Here is a 17,861-nt window from a genome sequence, read left to right as displayed (position 1 = left end):
TCAACCTCTAGATCCCTTACATGCCTGCACTTTTCGGCTTGCTGCTGCTGCAATCCACGCGTTTTAGATCTGCATAACTCCACCTCTTTAAACACAGCACCTTCACCCCCTGCTGTTCCCACCCGCCTCAACACCGTTGGAAGGGAGGAGAACCAATTAAGGCGGGGGGTGGGGTGGAACGAGCAGCTGTCTACCCTTAGCAGGAGGGCTCCTGATTACATACCTCTCCTGCTGCTGCTGCTGCTGGCTGTCCAGCAGCAGACTGAAGGTGGCTGCTGCTGTGCACAGGTATATAAAGGCTCAGAGCCTATTATGACACGCGCAGCCAGCGTTCCATTGCCACATTCCATCTACTGCAGGCAGGATACCTGGCTGGCTGAATGTCGCTGAGAAGCTCACAGAGACCGCCATAAGCAACAGTTTAACAGAATGCCACAGACTAATCAACCAAACTTTTTGGGTTGGGTTCTCTTTTATAGTCTGCAGGCATTAAATGAAAGAAGTCAGTGTTCCAGCAGAAGGAGACAACGTTTCAGAAAAGGCATTGTAGCAAACCAAAAAAGAAATTTTAAGCGCAGCAGAGTAACCAGCGCACATACCTGTTAGCTCAGGTGAGTTTAAAAGGCTGCTGTTGATAACAAGGGCATTTGCTAAATAGATGGTGTGTGTGCAACAATATACTGAAAGGTCAATTATATTGTGCAGCTTATCTCACCACCTGTAGTTATTTAGGTGAAAGCTCCAAAATGCTTGCCTAATATGTCTGTTTATCCAAAAGGAAGTAAAAAGGGAGAGCTAGAAAGATAGCATTGCATCACATTACATGGCAATGCAATGCACAGTTGCTGAAGTTGAACCAAAATGAGCTTGTAATCTGGCTTCTGCAACTTTGAACATGAAAAATCCAATGAGGAGAAGAAAAGCAAAGCCAAAGAGTCCATCCCAAAATCCGACAAACAAGCAAAATGAACAAAAAACATTGAATTCAATTCTTTCTGATTTTAGAAACTGCATTAAAGAAGGGGTGCACCGGTCCTGGAGATACTGCAATACCAGGTCAATGCGTGGAGTGGACAGAGCAAGCTCTTTTTCCATCTCCCTGTTCTAAAAATCCATTTAATATATGGTCCCCAGATAGGGGACGTATCAGATATTAAACTGATAAGAACAGATACTACACTTGATCTTAGCCAAAAGGCCGAGAAGCGATAACCAGAATTGGTTTCAAACTACGGAGCCACCCAAGGATCCTGAAAAGTCCATTTGTGGAGATGAGCTCCTGGACTCCCGTTAAGAAGACATGTTGTCAACCTCTAGATCCCTTACATGCCTGCACTTTTCGGCTTGCTGCTGCTGCAATCCACGCGTTTTAGATCTGCATAACTCCACCTCTTTAAACACAGCACCTTCACCCCCTGCTGTTCCCACCCGCCTCAACACCGTTGGAAGGGAGGAGAACCAATTAAGGCGGGGGGTGGGGTGGAACGAGCAGCTGTCTACCCTTAGCAGGAGGGCTCCTGATTACATACCTCTCCTGCTGCTGCTGCTGCTGCTGGCTGTCCAGCAGCAGACTGAAGGTGGCTGCTGCTGTGCACAGGTATATAAAGGCTCAGAGCCTATTATGACACGCGCAGCCAGCGTTCCATTGCCACATTCCATCTACTGCAGGCAGGATACCTGGCTGGCTGAATGTCGCTGAGAAGCTCACAGAGACCGCCATAAGCAACAGTTTAACAGAATGCCACAGACTAATCAACCAAACTTTTTGGGTTGGGTTCTCTTTTATAGTCTGCAGGCATTAAATGAAAGAAGTCAGTGTTCCAGCAGAAGGAGACAACGTTTCAGAAAAGGCATTGTAGCAAACCAAAAAAGAAATTTTAAGCGCAGCAGAGTAACCAGCGCACATACCTGTTAGCTCAGGTGAGTTTAAAAGGCTGCTGTTGATAACAAGGGCATTTGCTAAATAGATGGTGTGTGTGCAACAATATACTGAAAGGTCAATTATATTGTGCAGCTTATCTCACCACCTGTAGTTATTTAGGTGAAAGCTCCAAAATGCTTGCCTAATATGTCTGTTTATCCAAAAGGAAGTAAAAAGGGAGAGCTAGAAAGATAGCATTGCATCACATTACATGGCAATGCAATGCACAGTTGCTGAAGTTGAACCAAAATGAGCTTGTAATCTGGCTTCTGCAACTTTGAACATGAAAAATCCAATGAGGAGAAGAAAAGCAAAGCCAAAGAGTCCATCCCAAAATCCGACAAACAAGCAAAATGAACAAAAAACATTGAATTCAATTCTTTCTGATTTTAGAAACTGCATTAAAGAAGGGGTGCACCGGTCCTGGAGATACTGCAATACCAGGTCAATGCGTGGAGTGGACAGAGCAAGCTCTTTTTCCATCTCCCTGTTCTAAAAATCCATTTAATATATGGTCCCCAGATAGGGGACGTATCAGATATTAAACTGATAAGAACAGATACTACACTTGATCTTAGCCAAAAGGCCGAGAAGCGATAACCAGAATTGGTTTCAAACTACGGAGCCACCCAAGGATCCTGAAAAGTCCATTTGTGGAGATGAGCTCCTGGACTCCCGTTAAGAAGACATGTTGTCAACCTCTAGATCCCTTACATGCCTGCACTTTTCGGCTTGCTGCTGCTGCAATCCACGCGTTTTAGATCTGCATAACTCCACCTCTTTAAACACAGCACCTTCACCCCCTGCTGTTCCCACCCGCCTCAACACCGTTGGAAGGGAGGAGAACCAATTAAGGCGGGGGGTGGGGTGGAACGAGCAGCTGTCTACCCTTAGCAGGAGGGCTCCTGATTACATACCTCTCCTGCTGCTGCTGCTGCTGGCTGTCCAGCAGCAGACTGAAGGTGGCTGCTGCTGTGCACAGGTATATAAAGGCTCAGAGCCTATTATGACACGCGCAGCCAGCGTTCCATTGCCACATTCCATCTACTGCAGGCAGGATACCTGGCTGGCTGAATGTCGCTGAGAAGCTCACAGAGACCGCCATAAGCAACAGTTTAACAGAATGCCACAGACTAATCAACCAAACTTTTTGGGTTGGGTTCTCTTTTATAGTCTGCAGGCATTAAATGAAAGAAGTCAGTGTTCCAGCAGAAGGAGACAACGTTTCAGAAAAGGCATTGTAGCAAACCAAAAAAGAAATTTTAAGCGCAGCAGAGTAACCAGCGCACATACCTGTTAGCTCAGGTGAGTTTAAAAGGCTGCTGTTGATAACAAGGGCATTTGCTAAATAGATGGTGTGTGTGCAACAATATACTGAAAGGTCAATTATATTGTGCAGCTTATCTCACCACCTGTAGTTATTTAGGTGAAAGCTCCAAAATGCTTGCCTAATATGTCTGTTTATCCAAAAGGAAGTAAAAAGGGAGAGCTAGAAAGATAGCATTGCATCACATTACATGGCAATGCAATGCACAGTTGCTGAAGTTGAACCAAAATGAGCTTGTAATCTGGCTTCTGCAACTTTGAACATGAAAAATCCAATGAGGAGAAGAAAAGCAAAGCCAAAGAGTCCATCCCAAAATCCGACAAACAAGCAAAATGAACAAAAAACATTGAATTCAATTCTTTCTGATTTTAGAAACTGCATTAAAGAAGGGGTGCACCGGTCCTGGAGATACTGCAATACCAGGTCAATGCGTGGAGTGGACAGAGCAAGCTCTTTTTCCATCTCCCTGTTCTAAAAATCCATTTAATATATGGTCCCCAGATAGGGGACGTATCAGATATTAAACTGATAAGAACAGATTTTTTTGATTGAAGCTGCATCCAAGGCACTGAAAAATGTGACCGAAGCCACACCAAAACAGCGCACGAGGCGAGGATTCATGTGGACCCTTCCCGGAGGAGAGGGTCCCCAATAAACCATCCCCATCCCTCCGAGCCAGAAGGCCACAGCGAGGGTCAGGGATCTCCGATGCTCTCCCTAGCCGAAGCCGGAGAAGAGCCGTTTTCGTGCTCCCAGCTTCCATCTAGGCTGCCACCCTAGTGGAGCTGGAGCCTGTGTTGGTTTCTCAGCCCAAAGCTGACCGGACCTCCGACCGGGTTTATAAAAATTCCCCTTCCTAGCCCGGAGGCCAGGAATAGGGGGGGTTGCTCAGAAAGTATGATTGGCAAAGGTGCGGCGTGCTACGAAGCCAAGTCTTTCTGGGGTTCCCAGTCCCAGTAAGCTTGGACTCCCACCAGGGCGCCTACTCCTGGGGCACATTGCTCCAAAGCCCTCACACTTACCCAGACTAGTGACTTCGATCCTGGAGGGCCATGTTTTCCATCAGATAACTCTATGAGCCACCTGGCATACTAACAAGTGCACCAAACCAGTGTGTAATATGCATCAATTTACTAGGGCAGCCCAAGGACAAAACTGCCTTTTCAAAAGATACTACACTTGATCTTAGCCAAAAGGCCGAGAAGCGATAACCAGAATTGGTTTCAAACTACGGAGCCACCCAAGGATCCTGAAAAGTCCATTTGTGGAGATGAGCTCCTGGACTCCCGTTAAGAAGACATGTTGTCAACCTCTAGATCCCTTACATGCCTGCACTTTTCGGCTTGCTGCTGCTGCAATCCACGCGTTTTAGATCTGCATAACTCCACCTCTTTAAACACAGCACCTTCACCCCCTGCTGTTCCCACCCGCCTCAACACCGTTGGAAGGGAGGAGAACCAATTAAGGCGGGGGGTGGGGTGGAACGAGCAGCTGTCTACCCTTAGCAGGAGGGCTCCTGATTACATACCTCTCCTGCTGCTGCTGCTGCTGGCTGTCCAGCAGCAGACTGAAGGTGGCTGCTGCTGTGCACAGGTATATAAAGGCTCAGAGCCTATTATGACACGCGCAGCCAGCGTTCCATTGCCACATTCCATCTACTGCAGGCAGGATACCTGGCTGGCTGAATGTCGCTGAGAAGCTCACAGAGACCGCCATAAGCAACAGTTTAACAGAATGCCACAGACTAATCAACCAAACTTTTTGGGTTGGGTTCTCTTTTATAGTCTGCAGGCATTAAATGAAAGAAGTCAGTGTTCCAGCAGAAGGAGACAACGTTTCAGAAAAGGCATTGTAGCAAACCAAAAAAGAAATTTTAAGCGCAGCAGAGTAACCAGCGCACATACCTGTTAGCTCAGGTGAGTTTAAAAGGCTGCTGTTGATAACAAGGGCATTTGCTAAATAGATGGTGTGTGTGCAACAATATACTGAAAGGTCAATTATATTGTGCAGCTTATCTCACCACCTGTAGTTATTTAGGTGAAAGCTCCAAAATGCTTGCCTAATATGTCTGTTTATCCAAAAGGAAGTAAAAAGGGAGAGCTAGAAAGATAGCATTGCATCACATTACATGGCAATGCAATGCACAGTTGCTGAAGTTGAACCAAAATGAGCTTGTAATCTGGCTTCTGCAACTTTGAACATGAAAAATCCAATGAGGAGAAGAAAAGCAAAGCCAAAGAGTCCATCCCAAAATCCGACAAACAAGCAAAATGAACAAAAAACATTGAATTCAATTCTTTCTGATTTTAGAAACTGCATTAAAGAAGGGGTGCACCGGTCCTGGAGATACTGCAATACCAGGTCAATGCGTGGAGTGGACAGAGCAAGCTATTTTTCCATCTCCCTGTTCTAAAAATCCATTTAATATATGGTCCCCAGATAGGGGACGTATCAGATATTAAACTGATAAGAACAGATACTACACTTGATCTTAGCCAAAAGGCCGAGAAGCGATAACCAGAATTGGTTTCAAACTACGGAGCCACCCAAGGATCCTGAAAAGTCCATTTGTGGAGATGAGCTCCTGGACTCCCGTTAAGAAGACATGTTGTCAACCTCTAGATCCCTTACATGCCTGCACTTTTCGGCTTGCTGCTGCTGCAATCCACGCGTTTTAGATCTGCATAACTCCACCTCTTTAAACACAGCACCTTCACCCCCTGCTGTTCCCACCCGCCTCAACACCGTTGGAAGGGAGGAGAACCAATTAAGGCGGGGGGTGGGGTGGAACGAGCAGCTGTCTACCCTTAGCAGGAGGGCTCCTGATTACATACCTCTCCTGCTGCTGCTGCTGCTGCTGGCTGTCCAGCAGCAGACTGAAGGTGGCTGCTGCTGTGCACAGGTATATAAAGGCTCAGAGCCTATTATGACACGCGCAGCCAGCGTTCCATTGCCACATTCCATCTACTGCAGGCAGGATACCTGGCTGGCTGAATGTCGCTGAGAAGCTCACAGAGACCGCCATAAGCAACAGTTTAACAGAATGCCACAGACTAATCAACCAAACTTTTTGGGTTGGGTTCTCTTTTATAGTCTGCAGGCATTAAATGAAAGAAGTCAGTGTTCCAGCAGAAGGAGACAACGTTTCAGAAAAGGCATTGTAGCAAACCAAAAAAGAAATTTTAAGCGCAGCAGAGTAACCAGCGCACATACCTGTTAGCTCAGGTGAGTTTAAAAGGCTGCTGTTGATAACAAGGGCATTTGCTAAATAGATGGTGTGTGTGCAACAATATACTGAAAGGTCAATTATATTGTGCAGCTTATCTCACCACCTGTAGTTATTTAGGTGAAAGCTCCAAAATGCTTGCCTAATATGTCTGTTTATCCAAAAGGAAGTAAAAAGGGAGAGCTAGAAAGATAGCATTGCATCACATTACATGGCAATGCAATGCACAGTTGCTGAAGTTGAACCAAAATGAGCTTGTAATCTGGCTTCTGCAACTTTGAACATGAAAAATCCAATGAGGAGAAGAAAAGCAAAGCCAAAGAGTCCATCCCAAAATCCGACAAACAAGCAAAATGAACAAAAAACATTGAATTCAATTCTTTCTGATTTTAGAAACTGCATTAAAGAAGGGGTGCACCGGTCCTGGAGATACTGCAATACCAGGTCAATGCGTGGAGTGGACAGAGCAAGCTCTTTTTCCATCTCCCTGTTCTAAAAATCCATTTAATATATGGTCCCCAGATAGGGGACGTATCAGATATTAAACTGATAAGAACAGATACTACACTTGATCTTAGCCAAAAGGCCGAGAAGCGATAACCAGAATTGGTTTCAAACTACGGAGCCACCCAAGGATCCTGAAAAGTCCATTTGTGGAGATGAGCTCCTGGACTCCCGTTAAGAAGACATGTTGTCAACCTCTAGATCCCTTACATGCCTGCACTTTTCGGCTTGCTGCTGCTGCAATCCACGCGTTTTAGATCTGCATAACTCCACCTCTTTAAACACAGCACCTTCACCCCCTGCTGTTCCCACCCGCCTCAACACCGTTGGAAGGGAGGAGAACCAATTAAGGCGGGGGGTGGGGTGGAACGAGCAGCTGTCTACCCTTAGCAGGAGGGCTCCTGATTACATACCTCTCCTGCTGCTGCTGCTGCTGGCTGTCCAGCAGCAGACTGAAGGTGGCTGCTGCTGTGCACAGGTATATAAAGGCTCAGAGCCTATTATGACACGCGCAGCCAGCGTTCCATTGCCACATTCCATCTACTGCAGGCAGGATACCTGGCTGGCTGAATGTCGCTGAGAAGCTCACAGAGACCGCCATAAGCAACAGTTTAACAGAATGCCACAGACTAATCAACCAAACTTTTTGGGTTGGGTTCTCTTTTATAGTCTGCAGGCATTAAATGAAAGAAGTCAGTGTTCCAGCAGAAGGAGACAACGTTTCAGAAAAGGCATTGTAGCAAACCAAAAAAGAAATTTTAAGCGCAGCAGAGTAACCAGCGCACATACCTGTTAGCTCAGGTGAGTTTAAAAGGCTGCTGTTGATAACAAGGGCATTTGCTAAATAGATGGTGTGTGTGCAACAATATACTGAAAGGTCAATTATATTGTGCAGCTTATCTCACCACCTGTAGTTATTTAGGTGAAAGCTCCAAAATGCTTGCCTAATATGTCTGTTTATCCAAAAGGAAGTAAAAAGGGAGAGCTAGAAAGATAGCATTGCATCACATTACATGGCAATGCAATGCACAGTTGCTGAAGTTGAACCAAAATGAGCTTGTAATCTGGCTTCTGCAACTTTGAACATGAAAAATCCAATGAGGAGAAGAAAAGCAAAGCCAAAGAGTCCATCCCAAAATCCGACAAACAAGCAAAATGAACAAAAAACATTGAATTCAATTCTTTCTGATTTTAGAAACTGCATTAAAGAAGGGGTGCACCGGTCCTGGAGATACTGCAATACCAGGTCAATGCGTGGAGTGGACAGAGCAAGCTCTTTTTCCATCTCCCTGTTCTAAAAATCCATTTAATATATGGTCCCCAGATAGGGGACGTATCAGATATTAAACTGATAAGAACAGATACTACACTTGATCTTAGCCAAAAGGCCGAGAAGCGATAACCAGAATTGGTTTCAAACTACGGAGCCACCCAAGGATCCTGAAAAGTCCATTTGTGGAGATGAGCTCCTGGACTCCCGTTAAGAAGACATGTTGTCAACCTCTCGATCCCTTACATGCCTGCACTTTTCGGCTTGCTGCTGCTGCAATCCACGCGTTTTAGATCTGCATAACTCCACCTCTTTAAACACAGCACCTTCACCCCCTGCTGTTCCCACCCGCCTCAACACCGTTGGAAGGGAGGAGAACCAATTAAGGCGGGGGGTGGGGTGGAACGAGCAGCTGTCTACCCTTAGCAGGAGGGCTCCTGATTACATACCTCTCCTGCTGCTGCTGCTGCTGGCTGTCCAGCAGCAGACTGAAGGTGGCTGCTGCTGTGCACAGGTATATAAAGGCTCAGAGCCTATTATGACACGCGCAGCCAGTGTTCCATTGCCACATTCCATCTACTGCAGGCAGGATACCTGGCTGGCTGAATGTCGCTGAGAAGCTCACAGAGACCGCCATAAGCAACAGTTTAACAGAATGCCACAGACTAATCAACCAAACTTTTTGGGTTGGGTTCTCTTTTATAGTCTGCAGGCATTAAATGAAAGAAGTCAGTGTTCCAGCAGAAGGAGACAACGTTTCAGAAAAGGCATTGTAGCAAACCAAAAAAGAAATTTTAAGCGCAGCAGAGTAACCAGCGCACATACCTGTTAGCTCAGGTGAGTTTAAAAGGCTGCTGTTGATAACAAGGGCATTTGCTAAATAGATGGTGTGTGTGCAACAATATACTGAAAGGTCAATTATATTGTGCAGCTTATCTCACCACCTGTAGTTATTTAGGTGAAAGCTCCAAAATGCTTGCCTAATATGTCTGTTTATCCAAAAGGAAGTAAAAAGGGAGAGCTAGAAAGATAGCATTGCATCACATTACATGGCAATGCAATGCACAGTTGCTGAAGTTGAACCAAAATGAACTTGTAATCTGGCTTCTGCAACTTTGAACATGAAAAATCCAATGAGGAGAAGAAAAGCAAAGCCAAAGAGTCCATCCCAAAATCCGACAAACAAGCAAAATGAACAAAAAACATTGAATTCAATTCTTTCTGATTTTAGAAACTGCATTAAAGAAGGGGTGCACCGGTCCTGGAGATACTGCAATACCAGGTCAATGCGTGGAGTGGACAGAGCAAGCTCTTTTTCCATCTCCCTGTTCTAAAAATCCATTTAATATATGGTCCCCAGATAGGGGACGTATCAGATATTAAACTGATAAGAACAGATTTTTTTTTTTTTTTTTTTTTTTTTTTCCCTCAGATGGGGAAATCCACGGTCTATAGTCACGACCAAAGGAACTTCCTTCCAAACAGCTGCATCATCTCAACGACACAAATGCTGCTCCCATCATCACCGGAAAAATTTTTATTTCTTCTTTTTAAACCTTACACAGAAAACAAGATCAAGAAGTATTTACAAAATATCTCCACTTTTTAACTTTCCATATTCCCTCCGCATCCACTTCCCCTCTCCTCTTTTTGTCCCATAGGAAACACACATACATCTTCCCCATAATCACCTTCACACTATCCTTTACAGCAATTTCCTTCCTTTTAAACACATACACATTCCTCACATCCCATAACACTTCCTTTATACACGCAAGCATCAACCACAAGACTCTTTCCTTCGTCCCATCACATATTCCCAAACCAAACATAAACAACTCAAAGGACAACAAATTCACACCACACAATTCTTTACACAAAGGCCCCATTCTCCCAATCACATCTCTAGCATACTGGCAATTCCAAAAAACATGCAACACACTTTCCCTTCCACCACAGCCATTTCTTGGACACGTTTCACTCCTCACTAAACCTCTATTCCTCTGAAACTCTCTTACTGGCAACACTCCATGCAAAGACTGCCACACAACCTCACTCTGCTTATTTGTCATACCACCCATCCGCACCTTCTTCCATACTTTTTGCACATCACACCCTCTCACCAAATTTATTCCACTCTCCATTTCTCTACACTCAATCATCCTGTACACAGCCTTCTTATTTCCCAACAACCTCACATCCACATCACACAACTCATACTTCACCAAAAACTTATAAACCCACACATACCACACGGGCACCTAAAAAGCAACCGGACACCGCAAATCCCTCTCTCTCCACTTCAAACGAAAAGAATAAGCCCCAAATAAATATCCACACATACATGAAAACTTTCCATCGCCCATAATCACTTTCAGCACAAACACCACAATATTCACACCCAAAAAAACTTCTAAATTTGGAAAACCCAAACCACCTTTCTCCATACGCTTCACCAACACTTCCCTCCGCGCCCTCTCCATTTTAGAATTCCACAAAAAAACAAACAAAATCCTATTCAATCCTCTCAAAACCATATAACCTGGTGGAAACACAACTGCAACATATAAAAAAATAGGCAACACCACGCTTTTAATGACTAAGATTTTTCCAAAGAAAGTAAGGCTTCTCAACTTCCAAAAACATAACTTCTTTTCAACCTTCTCTTTCGCGTCATCCCAACTTTCTTTCCCATCCAATCTTTCTGAAAACTTCACTCCTAAAACCTTAATGGGCCCATTCACTACGTTCACACCTACATCTCTACTCAAAATACCACTTCCAAAAACCTTACACTCACTCTTTTCCCAATTCACTTTAAATGCAGACGCACCACAAAAGATAGACACTAACAACTTCACCCGCCTCACCGAACATTCAGAATCACATAATACACACACGTCATCCATATAACCACTCACCTTCCACTCTCTTCCTCCACCTCCCGGCACTTGCACACCTCGAACCACTTTATCCTTCCTCAACATACACAACAAAGGTTCAATTGCACAAATAAAAGCCACAGGGGATAACGGACACCCCTGCCTCACGCCCGAATGCACATTCACTCTCCTACCGACATAACCGTTCATTAAAACACAACTATAAATATCTGTATATAGACTTCTCACTCTCCCAACAAAATCAGCAGGAAAACCCATTCTCAGCAACACTCTAAACAAAAAAGCAATGCGACAACCTATCATACGCCTTTTCAAAATCCAGGCTCAACAAAAACACACTCTTCTTCCGGCTCATACAATCCCATAGACAATCTCTCAATATACACACACACTCGTGAATCCGTCTCCCAGGTACTGCACAACACTGCTCATCCCCAATCACACTCTCTATCACATCACGCATCCTATTTGCCATTAATTTTGCGTAGATCTTATAATCACAATTCAATAATGTTATTGGCCTCCAGTTTTTCAGACTCTTCAAATCACCCTTTTTCGGAATCAATACAACCATACCTGCACGCATACTACCTGCCACCTCCATATTTTCCCACATATACTTACAAAAATCCACAAAATCACTCCCAATCACATCCCACATCATGCGGTAAAATTCTACTGGAAGACCATCCCCCCCCGGCGTCTTATTCAAAGCCATACTACACATAACCTTCCATACTTCATCACTTGTCACAGCATCCATCACCCTCTCTCTTTCCGCCTCATTCAATTTACTCTCTAACGTACTCAAAACATCATTCTCCAAACACTCATCCCTCCACTTTACAGCATACAAATCCTCATAAAACTTTGCCACTTCCTCACACATATCCTCTCCACTCACCTCGCTTCCATCTGCTCCATTCAACACACACATATTTTGCTTTTTCCCAAAAACCTTCTTGAAAAAAAAACGTGAACATTTTTCATCATACTCCAAATTATCAACTTTTGCTCTAAAGACAATACTCCTCCCTTTTTCCAACAAGAACTCATGAACCTCCTTTTTCACTTGTAAAATATCCTCCTCCACCTCCATCCCTCCCTCCCTCAATTTATACAAGAAACTTAAACGTGCATTTAAACTCACAAAATGTCTCCTCTTGACTGCTGCCATCTTATAACCCAAATTTTTGAAAAAATTTTTTGTCTGTTTTTTAACCCAATCCCACCACCCACAAACATTCCCAAAACCATTTTTACACTCACACCACTCCTCATACCGTCTTGCATATTCCTTTCTTACTTCCTCATACTCCAATAACTTAACATTCAACTTCCACAAACCTTTCCCAAACACCCCATTCACATTCACATCCAACTCACACGACATGCACACATGATCTGAAAACAAAACATTCTCCTGCTTATAGTCAACAGGAATCATATTTTTTGAAATAAAACAGTAATCCAATCTAGATTGTATTCTTCCACTTTCGGAAAAGAAGGTATTTAACAAAGGCCTCACTTTACATACACTTTGCATATCATGCAAATCAAAATCACTAACCAACTCTAACAAAGTTTTCCCAGACACATCCACATTCACTCTCCCCACATCACAATTCATATCACCCACAATCACCACAGGCATTCTTCCCGGAACAAAAAGTTTAATTTTTTCAAATAACTTTTTCCGGTCATTTTTCTCCACCGGCGCATAAACATTAATAACACAAAATTTAACATTTTTATACTCAAAATTTGCTAAAATGCACCTCCCCACATCAATCACCACATAATCACTCAAAACCACCTCCCTCCCTTTAACTAAAATCCCCACACCATCATTTTTATTACATGCACTCCCCGACCACACAGATGCTCCATGAGACCATTCATCTCCTCTCACCCCATCCACCACTCCACACTCTTGCAAACAAAAAATCGATGCATTCTTCATAGCCAAAAAATCAAAAATTGCAGCCCTCCTGGCCTTATTTTTAAACACTCTCACATTTTGTGAAATTATAGTAAAACCCATTTTTTCCTTTTTTAAACCTCCTAAAAAAAAACGAAAACAGAAAAGTTACAAAAACACTACAAAAACTCCACTCACAAGAAAAAGCCTTTGACTTAAGTCAAAGCTTATAATAGGCATTATCACGCATATTGCAAGGCAACCTTAACCAGCACCCCCACTATCTTCTTCCACCATCTGAACCGAGCAACTCGTTTCCGAGCCGCTAGCAGCATCACCATCACCCCACCTTGCTTTCTTGGCACCCACTTTTCGCTGCGGTGCCTTGATATCTTCTTCATCATTTGCCCCACCACCCTCCCTGTGACACTTTCTACTCCCCCCACCCTCATCGGAGAAGTACTCCTCAATATTCTCAGGATCTGAAGGGTGTGATGACCCTTCCCCAGTTTCCATACAATCTGCAGCATCTACAGCGTCCTGAAAGTCCAACGTATCCGGACACCTTCCTTCTCCCGCTGCATTCATCTGCCCCTCCATTCTCCTCAATTCTTTCACAAGCTCCTTCTCCATTTTAGGTGCCTTTTTCTCCTTCTGGTAAGCAGGCCTCAGACTCACAGTTTCAGGGGCAGACCTTTCACTCCGCCTCCTCTGCTCTCTCTCCATTCTAGCAGTTTCTCTTTCTATCTGCTGCAAAACCCTCCTCTCCTCCTCCTCCTTCTTCCTCTCCTTATCAGTTTTCCTGGGCACACCCTGCGGGCAATCTTTAAACATGTGCTCACCACTTCCACACATGTCACAAGCCTTGGGCTTCGGGCACGCACTTGCCACATGCCCCTCCTCTTTGCAGTTACGGCAACATTGCCCTTTCTTACATGCATCCTGCACATGTCCAAAGCAGTAACATTTCCTGCAATACATAGGCTGCCCTACATAGTAAAGGAAGCCCCTATGTCCCGCCACAGAAAAATTCGCAGGAGGATGTCTAAAGCCTCCCACACTTCCAGGATCCTTCTTCAGTTTCACCCGAAACTTGTATTTGCAGTTGAAAATACCTAAAGAATTAAACTGCTTTTCCCCTTTACGCACATAATCACAGTACCGTGCAAGGAAGCCTTCAAGCAATGCTGGCTCAGTAAAAGGGTTATAAACTGTTACCCACACAATCTTTTCTTGAAGTCCAAACAAGGGTTCAAACCACACCCCTTCCAAAAAAGGATCATCAGTGTGACTCCGAAGCCACTCAAACACATCAAGGCAGGTATTTTCTTCTACAAAAGTCACGTCATATGTACCTGATTTAGGAAACTCGTTGACGCTGTAGAAGTCGCCTCGTTTTGCTCCAGCTTTTCCTTCCAAAAGTTTCTCCACGATGAAGGACACATTATTCCTCTCGGAAACTGATGGATCCACTCCAATTCGGATAGTATCCTTCACGAAGTTCATCTTCAAAACCTGTCGGTATATTACCACAGAAAATCGCCAAATCCTTTCGCAAAAAGGCCTGGATTCCTCCAGAGAACTCGCACCTATCAGGCTGCAACCAAATGGTCTTAGCCAAAAGGCCGAGAAGCGATAACCAGAATTGGTTTCAAACTACGGAGCCACCCAAGGATCCTGAAAAGTCCATTTGTGGAGATGAGCTCCTGGACTCCCGTTAAGAAGACATGTTGTCAACCTCTAGATCCCTTACATGCCTGCACTTTTCGGCTTGCTGCTGCTGCAATCCACGCGTTTTAGATCTGCATAACTCCACCTCTTTAAACACAGCACCTTCACCCCCTGCTGTTCCCACCCGCCTCAACACCGTTGGAAGGGAGGAGAACCAATTAAGGCGGGGGGTGGGGTGGAACGAGCAGCTGTCTACCCTTAGCAGGAGGGCTCCTGATTACATACCTCTCCTGCTGCTGCTGCTGCTGGCTGTCCAGCAGCAGACTGAAGGTGGCTGCTGCTGTGCACAGGTATATAAAGGCTCAGAGCCTATTATGACACGCGCAGCCAGCGTTCCATTGCCACATTCCATCTACTGCAGGCAGGATACCTGGCTGGCTGAATGTCGCTGAGAAGCTCACAGAGACCGCCATAAGCAACAGTTTAACAGAATGCCACAGACTAATCAACCAAACTTTTTGGGTTGGGTTCTCTTTTATAGTCTGCAGGCATTAAATGAAAGAAGTCAGTGTTCCAGGAGAAGGAGACAACGTTTCAGAAAAGGCATTGTAGCAAACCAAAAAAGAAATTTTAAGCGCAGCAGAGTAACCAGCGCACATACCTGTTAGCTCAGGTGAGTTTAAAAGGCTGCTGTTGATAACAAGGGCATTTGCTAAATAGATGGTGTGTGTGCAACAATATACTGAAAGGTCAATTATATTGTGCAGCTTATCTCACCACCTGTAGTTATTTAGGTGAAAGCTCCAAAATGCTTGCCTAATATGTCTGTTTATCCAAAAGGAAGTAAAAAGGGAGAGCTAGAAAGATAGCATTGCATCACATTACATGGCAATGCAATGCACAGTTGCTGAAGTTGAACCAAAATGAGCTTGTAATCTGGCTTCTGCAACTTTGAACATGAAAAATCCAATGAGGAGAAGAAAAGCAAAGCCAAAGAGTCCATCCCAAAATCCGACAAACAAGCAAAATGAACAAAAAACATTGAATTCAATTCTTTCTGATTTTAGAAACTGCATTAAAGAAGGGGTGCACCGGTCCTGGAGATACTGCAATACCAGGTCAATGCGTGGAGTGGACAGAGCAAGCTCTTTTTCCATCTCCCTGTTCTAAAAATCCATTTAATATATGGTCCCCAGATAGGGGACGTATCAGATATTAAACTGATAAGAACAGATACTACACTTGATCTTAGCCAAAAGGCCGAGAAGCGATAACCAGAATTGGTTTCAAACTACGGAGCCACCCAAGGATCCTGAAAAGTCCATTTGTGGAGATGAGCTCCTGGACTCCCGTTAAGAAGACATGTTGTCAACCTCTAGATCCCTTACATGCCTGCACTTTTCGGCTTGCTGCTGCTGCAATCCACGCGTTTTAGATCTGCATAACTCCACCTCTTTAAACACAGCACCTTCACCCCCTGCTGTTCCCACCCGCCTCAACACCGTTGGAAGGGAGGAGAACCAATTAAGGCGGGGGGTGGGGTGGAACGAGCAGCTGTCTACCCTTAGCAGGAGGGCTCCTGATTACATACCTCTCCTGCTGCTGCTGCTGCTGGCTGTCCAGCAGCAGACTGAAGGTGGCTGCTGCTGTGCACAGGTATATAAAGGCTCAGAGCCTATTATGACACGCGCAGCCAGCGTTCCATTGCCACATTCCATCTACTGCAGGCAGGATACCTGGCTGGCTGAATGTCGCTGAGAAGCTCACAGAGACCGCCATAAGCAACAGTTTAACAGAATGCCACAGACTAATCAACCAAACTTTTTGGGTTGGGTTCTCTTTTATAGTCTGCAGGCATTAAATGAAAGAAGTCAGTGTTCCAGCAGAAGGAGACAACGTTTCAGAAAAGGCATTGTAGCAAACCAAAAAAGAAATTTTAAGCGCAGCAGAGTAACCAGCGCACATACCTGTTAGCTCAGGTGAGTTTAAAAGGCTGCTGTTGATAACAAGGGCATTTGCTAAATAGATGGTGTGTGTGCAACAATATACTGAAAGGTCAATTATATTGTGCAGCTTATCTCACCACCTGTAGTTATTTAGGTGAAAGCTCCAAAATGCTTGCCTAATATGTCTGTTTATCCAAAAGGAAGTAAAAAGGGAGAGCTAGAAAGATAGCATTGCATCACATTACATGGCAATGCAATGCACAGTTGCTGAAGTTGAACCAAAATGAGCTTGTAATCTGGCTTCTGCAACTTTGAACATGAAAAATCCAATGAGGAGAAGAAAAGCAAAGCCAAAGAGTCCATCCCAAAATCCGACAAACAAGCAAAATGAACAAAAAACATTGAATTCAATTCTTTCTGATTTTAGAAACTGCATTAAAGAAGGGGTGCACCGGTCCTGGAGATACTGCAATACCAGGTCAATGCGTGGAGTGGACAGAGCAAGCTCTTTTTCCATCTCCCTGTTCTAAAAATCCATTTAATATATGGTCCCCAGATAGGGGACGTATCAGATATTAAACTGATAAGAACAGATACTACACTTGATCTTAGCCAAAAGGCCGAGAAGCGATAACCAGAATTGGTTTCAAACTACGGAGCCACCCAAGGATCCTGAAAAGTCCATTTGTGGAGATGAGCTCCTGGACTCCCGTTAAGAAGACATGTTGTCAACCTCTAGATCCCTTACATGCCTGCACTTTTCGGCTTGCTGCTGCTGCAATCCACGCGTTTTAGATCTGCATAACTCCACCTCTTTAAACACAGCACCTTCACCCCCTGCTGTTCCCACCCGCCTCAACACCGTTGGAAGGGAGGAGAACCAATTAAGGCGGGGGGTGGGGTGGAACGAGCAGCTGTCTACCCTTAGCAGGAGGGCTCCTGATTACATACCTCTCCTGCTGCTGCTGCTGCTGGCTGTCCAGCAGCAGACTGAAGGTGGCTGCTGCTGTGCACAGGTATATAAAGGCTCAGAGCCTATTATGACACGCGCAGCCAGCGTTCCATTGCCACATTCCATCTACTGCAGGCAGGATACCTGGCTGGCTGAATGTCGCTGAGAAGCTCACAGAGACCGCCATAAGCAACAGTTTAACAGAATGCCACAGACTAAT

General features: G+C 44.6%; 9 non-coding genes and 1 pseudogene across 9 annotated transcripts; all 10 read right to left on the bottom strand.

Moving 5' to 3' along the window:
* Window positions 1–1,019: 1,019 nt before the first annotated feature.
* On the bottom strand, window positions 1,020–1,210 carry LOC141176901 (U2 spliceosomal RNA). Its single transcript, XR_012253546.1, has one exon. It is a non-coding gene; the product is annotated as a U2 spliceosomal RNA (small nuclear RNA).
* A 1,118-nt stretch (window positions 1,211–2,328) lies between these two features.
* LOC141176900 (U2 spliceosomal RNA) lies at window positions 2,329–2,519 on the bottom strand. Its single transcript, XR_012253545.1, has one exon. It is a non-coding gene; the product is annotated as a U2 spliceosomal RNA (small nuclear RNA).
* Window positions 2,520–3,634: 1,115 nt separating this feature from the next.
* LOC141177674 (U2 spliceosomal RNA) lies at window positions 3,635–3,817 on the bottom strand. Its single transcript, XR_012254247.1, has one exon. It is a non-coding gene; the product is annotated as a U2 spliceosomal RNA (small nuclear RNA).
* Window positions 3,818–4,341: 524 nt separating this feature from the next.
* Window positions 4,342–4,457, bottom strand: LOC141178084 (U2 spliceosomal RNA; annotated as a pseudogene).
* Window positions 4,458–5,572: 1,115 nt separating this feature from the next.
* On the bottom strand, window positions 5,573–5,763 carry LOC141177514 (U2 spliceosomal RNA). The gene has a single exon (XR_012254101.1). It is a non-coding gene; the product is annotated as a U2 spliceosomal RNA (small nuclear RNA).
* Window positions 5,764–6,881: 1,118 nt separating this feature from the next.
* On the bottom strand, window positions 6,882–7,072 carry LOC141176899 (U2 spliceosomal RNA). Its single transcript, XR_012253544.1, has one exon. It is a non-coding gene; the product is annotated as a U2 spliceosomal RNA (small nuclear RNA).
* Window positions 7,073–8,187: 1,115 nt separating this feature from the next.
* LOC141176898 (U2 spliceosomal RNA) lies at window positions 8,188–8,378 on the bottom strand. Its single transcript, XR_012253543.1, has one exon. It is a non-coding gene; the product is annotated as a U2 spliceosomal RNA (small nuclear RNA).
* Window positions 8,379–9,493: 1,115 nt separating this feature from the next.
* Window positions 9,494–9,688, bottom strand: LOC141177945 (U2 spliceosomal RNA). Its single transcript, XR_012254443.1, has one exon. It is a non-coding gene; the product is annotated as a U2 spliceosomal RNA (small nuclear RNA).
* Window positions 9,689–15,824: 6,136 nt separating this feature from the next.
* On the bottom strand, window positions 15,825–16,015 carry LOC141176897 (U2 spliceosomal RNA). The gene has a single exon (XR_012253542.1). It is a non-coding gene; the product is annotated as a U2 spliceosomal RNA (small nuclear RNA).
* A 1,115-nt stretch (window positions 16,016–17,130) lies between these two features.
* On the bottom strand, window positions 17,131–17,321 carry LOC141176896 (U2 spliceosomal RNA). The gene has a single exon (XR_012253541.1). It is a non-coding gene; the product is annotated as a U2 spliceosomal RNA (small nuclear RNA).
* Window positions 17,322–17,861: the final 540 nt, after the last annotated feature.

Source organism: Phyllobates terribilis, unplaced genomic scaffold (genome assembly GCF_046119375.1).
Source record: "Phyllobates terribilis strain yellow unplaced genomic scaffold, ASM4611937v1 Scaffold_27__1_contigs__length_16484149, whole genome shotgun sequence".
NCBI lineage: Eukaryota > Metazoa > Chordata > Amphibia > Anura > Dendrobatidae > Phyllobates > Phyllobates terribilis.
Note: the sequence above shows the minus strand (reverse complement) of the source record. Positions and strands in the feature narration are given on the sequence as shown.